This window comes from Chelonoidis abingdonii, chromosome 2 (assembly GCF_003597395.2).
Source record: "Chelonoidis abingdonii isolate Lonesome George chromosome 2, CheloAbing_2.0, whole genome shotgun sequence".
NCBI classification, from domain to species: Eukaryota; Metazoa; Chordata; order Testudines; family Testudinidae; genus Chelonoidis; species Chelonoidis abingdonii.
Window position 1 is genome coordinate 192,528,449 of NC_133770.1, and position 7,528 is coordinate 192,535,976.

Below are 7,528 nucleotides of genomic sequence, written 5' to 3' on the forward strand. Positions count from 1 at the left end.
CAGTCACAAACCAGTTTATCAATAAAAGTAGTTTTATTTAAAGGTATACTGTTCTCTAAGAGGGTTTCTGTCTGGCTGAAGTTTTATTTTCTTCAGCAAATAATGATAGGTTGAGCAATGTGACTAGTCATGGTTTACAAATCGTGATAGCTCTCTGCATGGCTTTTAATTTACATGTCATCAAAGCTGGTGCTGGCACTTGTTTGTAACTTGCACTGCACCCTTCTTTCCTCCCCTTTACTACATTTTTCAGTAGAAAAGTTTGACACTTCAGTCATGTCAAAACAGTCGGACTCTAGTTTCTGGTCACACTTTTGTTGTGTTTGGGGGTACATTTGTTGATCTGTTCCTCAGTGGACCCTCTGTGCTCATGTGGCCATAGCAGCCTTTTTGATTTCTGTTGGGTTGGGTTTTTCCTCATAGATGACCTTTCTTTAAGGGATGCAGTTGTTGTTGCTTTTCTGATTCCCCTGGAAGGAGAGTAGTTTGCTCTGTCCTTCATAGGTCCGTTTTCAAGTGGCATGTTTTCCCTATGGAGATGGGGTTGCTCTCACTTCCCAGAAAATACCTAAGACACTCATGTATTATATGATGCCATGGTGTAGACTGCTGCATGAGAGTACAAATAAAGTGCATTTGGAGAAACATCTGAAGAGGAGTCTTGGAGCCCCTCTGAGTAAAACAATACTTTGTCAAGGGTAGATGATGCCACAAGTAAAGTTCACTACATTGTCTACAAAATACTAAAATGAAGGATAAATCTTCCCAAATCTCTTAATTATTCCTGTTTGTTAAAATGTATATTGGATAAAAACTTACATCAGGAACTTCCATGCAGACTGATTGGCACGAGTAGAAGTACTTTGAAGTCCAGTTACAACTGCAGACTAACTGAATACTTCTGTTAAAATGGATCCTCAGCACTGATATCTAAATTGTCATCAGGCTTTCAAGCAAACACCTCAGTGAGAAGAATGACACTTCCCAGAATAAAGAGAGAGTTTTAAGGTAGCTACAGGTCTGTGCTTCATTTGCACTAGTTATTATATGGCTGTTCTCTAACTTGATCAAAACTCTTGCATTTTTAGTGTAGATGGGACTTTAGGCACCTGTCCCTGAATGGTGCTAAAGCTTTGGACTAATTGTACTCAATTTGCTCTAAACCTTAAGTTTACATTCTCCTTAATGATGAATGAGTTGGTGTGGTTCTGATTCCAGAAAAAACTTCTGCAAGTAGAGAAAGCAGACAAGCCACGACTGTGTGCTTCAATCTAATCTTTTCAGCAAGTGGCCTCACACCATAAAAGGATTCTATTACCTCTGAAATGGAAGTATTTAACAATAAGAGTGCCTGAGGCAGCAGAGATAACTACATTCTCCTTCAAGGAAGCTTCCACAAAATTGGATATACAAGAAGCCAGCCAGATTGACTCAGATGGAAAATCATATCAACTTAGTTGATGGTAGTGCATAGTTCTCACAGGGAAAGTCATAGCCCATGTTACCTCATTACAGGATAAAATTAAGGTTCTAGGAGCTGAATCTGTCATTCTCATTTTGGGCTGTGAACACATACAGTTGAGGGATACTATCAGTTTGAAATCATTTAAAAAATGGAATTAAAAGTAGTTTCAAGTACAACTGCTCAGAGTTCCACCTGATCACCAATGTCTGTAGTGTGTCATGGTCTCTTGTTAAAATAGCTTTTCCCTTCCACTGTTGCTCCGGAAGAGATGCACACAAATAATAATCTTGAGTGTGTACAAGAAGTCTGAAACTGACTACACCTCTTCCCCAATATAACGCAACCCAATATAACATGAATTCAGATATAATGTGGTAAAACAGTGCTCCGGAGGGGTGGGGCTGCGTACTCCAGTGGATCAAAGCAAGTTCAATATAACACGATTTCACCTATAACGTGGTAAGATTTTTTTTTTTTTTTTTGCTCCCAAGGACAGCGTTATATTGGGGTAGAGGTGTATAAGTGAAGTGCTAACAAATGTCCTATGTATACAAAACTGGAAAACCAGAAGAAAAGACATCTCAGCTTTCTGTTATAAGTGTAAGCTGTTAACTGTAACAATAGTAAGTTTTAGACAGAAGTGACTTTCTCTTTCAATTGAGGATGTCCCTTTAAGCAAACTTGGGCTTAGATGCTACTCTAATGGGAGACCTCTAAGGAAAACTCAGTTAATATTGGCCCAGTCAGTGGATGATGGGCAGGTTTGGCTTGACTTTTTAATAGTATGTTCTGCTGGGGAGAAGTCTTAATTACTTTACATATCTGCACCCTGTGTCTTCAAGGTATGTCTGCTTAATTAACTAAAACAAGTTTTTTTTACTTCTGTTAGAACTGAAGTGGCTCTTGCATATCCATACAGTATCTACAGTACTAACTGCTTCAGTGCTATCTGCTTCAACGCCTCAGCAGAACTGCCAGTTAAATTCTAATTGATGATCTGCACAACTAATACTGACAGAAATGGCAGAAACAATACAGCTTGCTTTTTCACATAGTAGGCTGAGTTTAGAAGTGACAGAAAAATCATCCTTTTGCCTGGTAAACTGAGCAAACAAAATAAGGATGTCAGATAAGTAAATGATTAAAATAACTCCTCTTCAAACAAGACTTTGAATTCAAAAATCCTAGCTAGGACTGGCTGAAATGTCATGTGTCTGTTAGTCTATAAGGTGCCACAGGACTCTTCGGTGCTTTTACAGATCCAGACTAACACGGCTACTCCTCTGATATGTGACATCAGGATAATTCTACTATTGACCTTGTTCTTGCTATTCAAAGTTACTGATCTCTCTTAAAATATTAATAATCTATTGCATATGCATATTACTGGAGTCTGATTGAATCATCTGCCATCAACAATGGTGTGTTCCTGTCCCTTATCTCAAGTTTCAATATTGAATGAAAGTTTTTTTTTTTTTTTTAAATAAATCAGTTGCTTAAGCTTCCTTTTTGCCCTGAGGTAAATTACTTGAGAAACTGAGCACACTTGTCTAATCTTTTTCCTTCTAGAAATAATACTGTTTGGGAAGAGGTGGGGTGAGGAAGAAAAAAATATTGTGAATAAATATCACAGGGAATATGTAAAATTGATTTTGTACCCTTTCTTTTGCTTTTGTGTGATGATGCATAAAGGCCTGAAGTTCTTTATTAAAAAACAAGGATATTTGTTAGTAAGTAGGACAGTTTTCCATCCCTTTCTTTTGCTGGAGGATCTAGAAAAGTGGAGTAAGAGCAAGAGCTTCCTTAGTACTTAATGCAAAAGAACAGGAGAACTTTTATTTTGCAAAATGTTAGCATGCATATGGAATGGAAAACGATGCTATATATATATCTATATCTATATATATGAATCCGTGCAATACCTTCACCATCCATAATGTGTTTCAGCTGTGATATTACTGTCTCAAAAAGGAGTATCACAAAAATAGAAGGGAGACAAAGACAAGTAATATGATTTGGCATAGGACTGATTGATTGTTTACATTGGAGAAGATAGAAGAGGGGGTTATGAGTGAAGCTCACAAACTAAAGACTCATACATAGAAGGCAAACTGGTTGCTCCTATTTACCTTTTATCATAAGACAAGACCAACATTCATTTGGCAAGATTTTAAAACCACAACAAGGAAATACTTTTCTACAAACAACATATACTGTGTGTAGAACCCACTGCTTGAAAATATCACTGAGGCGAAGTGTTCAGTAGGATTCAAAATGGAATCAGGCACTTATGAGTAATTAGAATGTCCATACTTGTTAGATAATGGGTTTTTTAAAAATATATATAACCATCATGTCAAACCATAAGTAAACCTCTACCTGGGCTGGAAAGACACCTCTATTGTCCCTATCAATGCCCCACTTCACGTGTGTGTGCATGTGCATCTGATCAGATATTGTGATAGCAGTGCCGGTTTGATCTGCACATGTGACCTAGCTAATCTCATGCCCTGTACTGAGGGTATATAGGGCAGTGTCGGACTAACCACTCTGTTACTTTTCAACCACCTTGGCCTGAGATGGAGCATATTGCAGTGCCCACGGCATATAGGAACCAAATGTAGAATGTCACTCGTGTGCATCTCCACTGCGGTGCTCGCATCAGTGCTGCGTGTCCTCACCATGAGTGGTTGCAACATAAAATATGGTGCACGGCAGGCAGGTATCCCATTGTGTCCTGTGATGCTATCTGGCTCAATGCCTTGTGGAACATTTTTGTAGTGCTTTGTGGGATGCCACAGGTTCACCCAGGGACTTCTGGAAGTTAGGGGTGAAATTCCCACCATGCCACTTGGTTCATACCATAATGCCTATTCTGTCCCATAACTTTTGTGCCATTTTTTAAAACTCCCACAGTCCTGAGCACCACTTTTAGGTCTCTCTAGCTCAGTGCAATTTTCATGGATGTTGCTAATACAGATGCATGATTCTCCTGTATTTGCAGAACTGAAGCAAGTACTATTAAAATGGGATGGAGATGATGGGGAGACCTTCCAGCACAATAACTGGATAGTAAAATGACAAAAAATGCCAGGTTGCTCCTGCCATTCATGGAGCTGTTCCAGTCAAATTGTTGCTTCTGGCCCTGAGAAACCAGCACTGATTGGTGGGATATCGTAGTCATGCTGGTTTGGGAATAACAAGCAGTAGCTTCAGAATTTTTGCATGCAAAAGGTGAATTGCTGGATCTGTGTGGTGAACTTGCCACCAGCTCAAGGACACCAAAATTAGAGTTGTATCGACAGTGGAGAAGTGAGTGGTGCTCGTGTTCTGAAAGCTTACAATGCGGGATTGCTATTGATCAGTGGGCAATCAGTTTGGAGTTGTCCTCCAAGTGTATACAGTCATTAATCATCTGCTATCTAGGATTCTGACTCTTGGTAATGTGCAGAAAATAGTGCATGCATTTGTAGCCACAGGGGTTTCCCTAACTGCAGTGGAGTAATAGGTGGCGCACACATCTGTATTCTGGAACCACCCCACCTTGTCACTGAGTACATCAAGCACTGGTGGATCACTCAGGACGCTTCATTGTGTAGAAGCTGGCCGAGTAAAGGTGACAGGCACAGAAAGCCCAGCGGCAAGTGGTGTTCCAAAGTTGCCCTGGCCACTATGCTGCTACCCTATTTACTTCAGTGATCCCAGCTAGTGTTGCCAAGCTAAGTCCCCTCTAAGCTGCACAGCCACTGCCTATTAAGCCCCATGCAGGGGTGCAGCGCCAGGGGAGAGGTGCCCCTCCCTTGGCCCCAAACGGCTGTGGCAGGAGAGGTGCCCCTCTCCCAGCCCTGAGCTGCTGCGGCGAGAGGGCTGGGGGGGGGAAGTCCTCTCTCCCCCCACTGCAGCCCCAGAGAAGCCTGCACCCCAAACCCCTCATCTCTGGCTCCACCCAATCCTCCCCCGTCACATCCCAACCCTCTGCCCCAGCCCTGAGCCCCCTCCTGCTCACCAAACCCCTCATCCCTGGCCTCACCACATGAATTTTGGTATATGCACCAATATGAAGGTGATGTCTGTCACACATCATCACCTCCATTTTGGTGCACATAACAAAATTCATTCTGCACACGTGTGGGAAAAACTAGAGGGAACACTGCTGCTAACTCTTCAGGGTTGTCCTGGAGTCTCCAGGCATTAAAGATTAATCTTTAATGCCTGGAGACTCCAGGACAACCCTGATTAATCTTTAATTACAGATTACATAATGTGATGAAACCTTCAGGAATATGTCCAACCAAAATTGGCAGTCCTAATCCCAGCTGAACTCATTCGAGAGAGGCAGGGGAAGAAATAAGGCTGCCATCTCTAAAATGTTTGGGAGGGGACTGTAGAGCATGTCCATGGAAGTTTCAAGATCTTTTGAGGACAAAAGGGACATCCCTAATCCAAGTACTTAGCACAGCTCTCACTGCCAAGGTAAGAAAACCGAAGAATGGAGAAGGGAATACCAACTTCTACCTCTGCCAAAGCAAAGGACACTGATCTGGTATGAACTACAGAATTAGACTTCCATACTATTTTTTGGAATGTATTCTCTAACCGTATTTTTTAACACTAATGAAATAATCAAAAGTCAATGTCTTTGGTCTCACTAAAGTTGTGGGTGGGATGGATGCCTGTTTGAAATAGCAAAGAGCAGTGCTGGGGGGCAGTGGTGCCAGAACTGGGGAGGCCAGGGCCTCTGCAGTTTTTGCTGGAGCGGACCCCCCACCCCCCAGCCAGGGCAGCGTGGAGCCTGGCTGGGAAGCACAGGCAGCTGTGGGAGCCACACGGACCCTCCACCTGCCTGTGGTGCAAGGGGCCCAAAAGCAGCCCCCTACTTGTGTCCCTCCCCACCTAGCCCCTCTGCCCATGGCAGGTGGAGGGACCCAGGCTCCCCACACCTACCCATGCAGCTCTCACCGACCTCGGGTGACCAGATGGCAAATGTGAAAAATCGGGCCAGGGGGATAATCGGTGCCTATATAAGAAAAAGACCCAAATAGCGGGACTGTCCCTATAAAATCAGGACACCTGGTCATCCTACCTCGACCTGGCTCCAGCGGGTTGGGGGCCTCAGAGCCACAGCCCAGCCATGGTAAGACCCATGCTGTGGGGAGCCGTGGACTCTCCACCTGCCCTGGGTGGGGAGTCAGGGTGTGTGGACATGGGCTGGGGAGAGCAGCTGCTCTCAGTGGGCCCTCTTCACCATGGGCAGGTGCAGGGTCTGCTGCAGCTTCTCACAGCTGCCCATGCAGCTGTTAGCAGGGCCAAGCTGTGGCTCTGTCACAAGTCACCAGGCAATGCTCTGGAACTATTCCGTATTAAGCCAGTCAGGACGCTAGGGGACCATGCCTCCTCTCTCTGAGCATACTGTCACTAGGGCAAGAAGCTTACACAGCTTCAACCTTCCTGGTTTGAATGACCTCAGAGCATTCAGCATGTGCTTCTCACAGCAAGTATGCCCAAGAGGGGCTCCCGGAGAAGCCAGAGGGCCCTGCACCCCAACTCCACAGTCAGACGTGACTCTCAGCCAGCCAGCAAAACGGAAGCTTTATTATTCAACAGGAAGACAGTGTAGAACAGAACTTGCTAACACAGAAATCAGTGACTTTCAGCCAAGTCCATCTTGGAGTCCTGGGCCAGATGCCCTGGATTTCCCCTCTTCCAGTCCCCCCAAGCAGACTGACCGCTTCCAGCGACCTGACCTCAGACACCCCAATTGGTCCTCCTCATTGTCTTTATCTCAGGCCACGTCTACACTACGGGATAAAATCGAATTTGCTAAAATCGAATTTATAAAACTGATATTATAATTTCAATTTCATGCGGCCACACTAGGCACAGTAATTCGGCGTTGTGCGTCCATGCTCCGAGGCTGTCGATTTCTGAAGCGTTGCATTGTGGGTAGCACTTCCATAGCTATCCCATAGTTCCTGCAGTCTCCCCTGCCCTTTGGAATTCAGGGTTGAATCTTAATTGTCGCGGGGGGTTCTGGGTAAATGTCGTCAGTCATTCCTTCCTCCG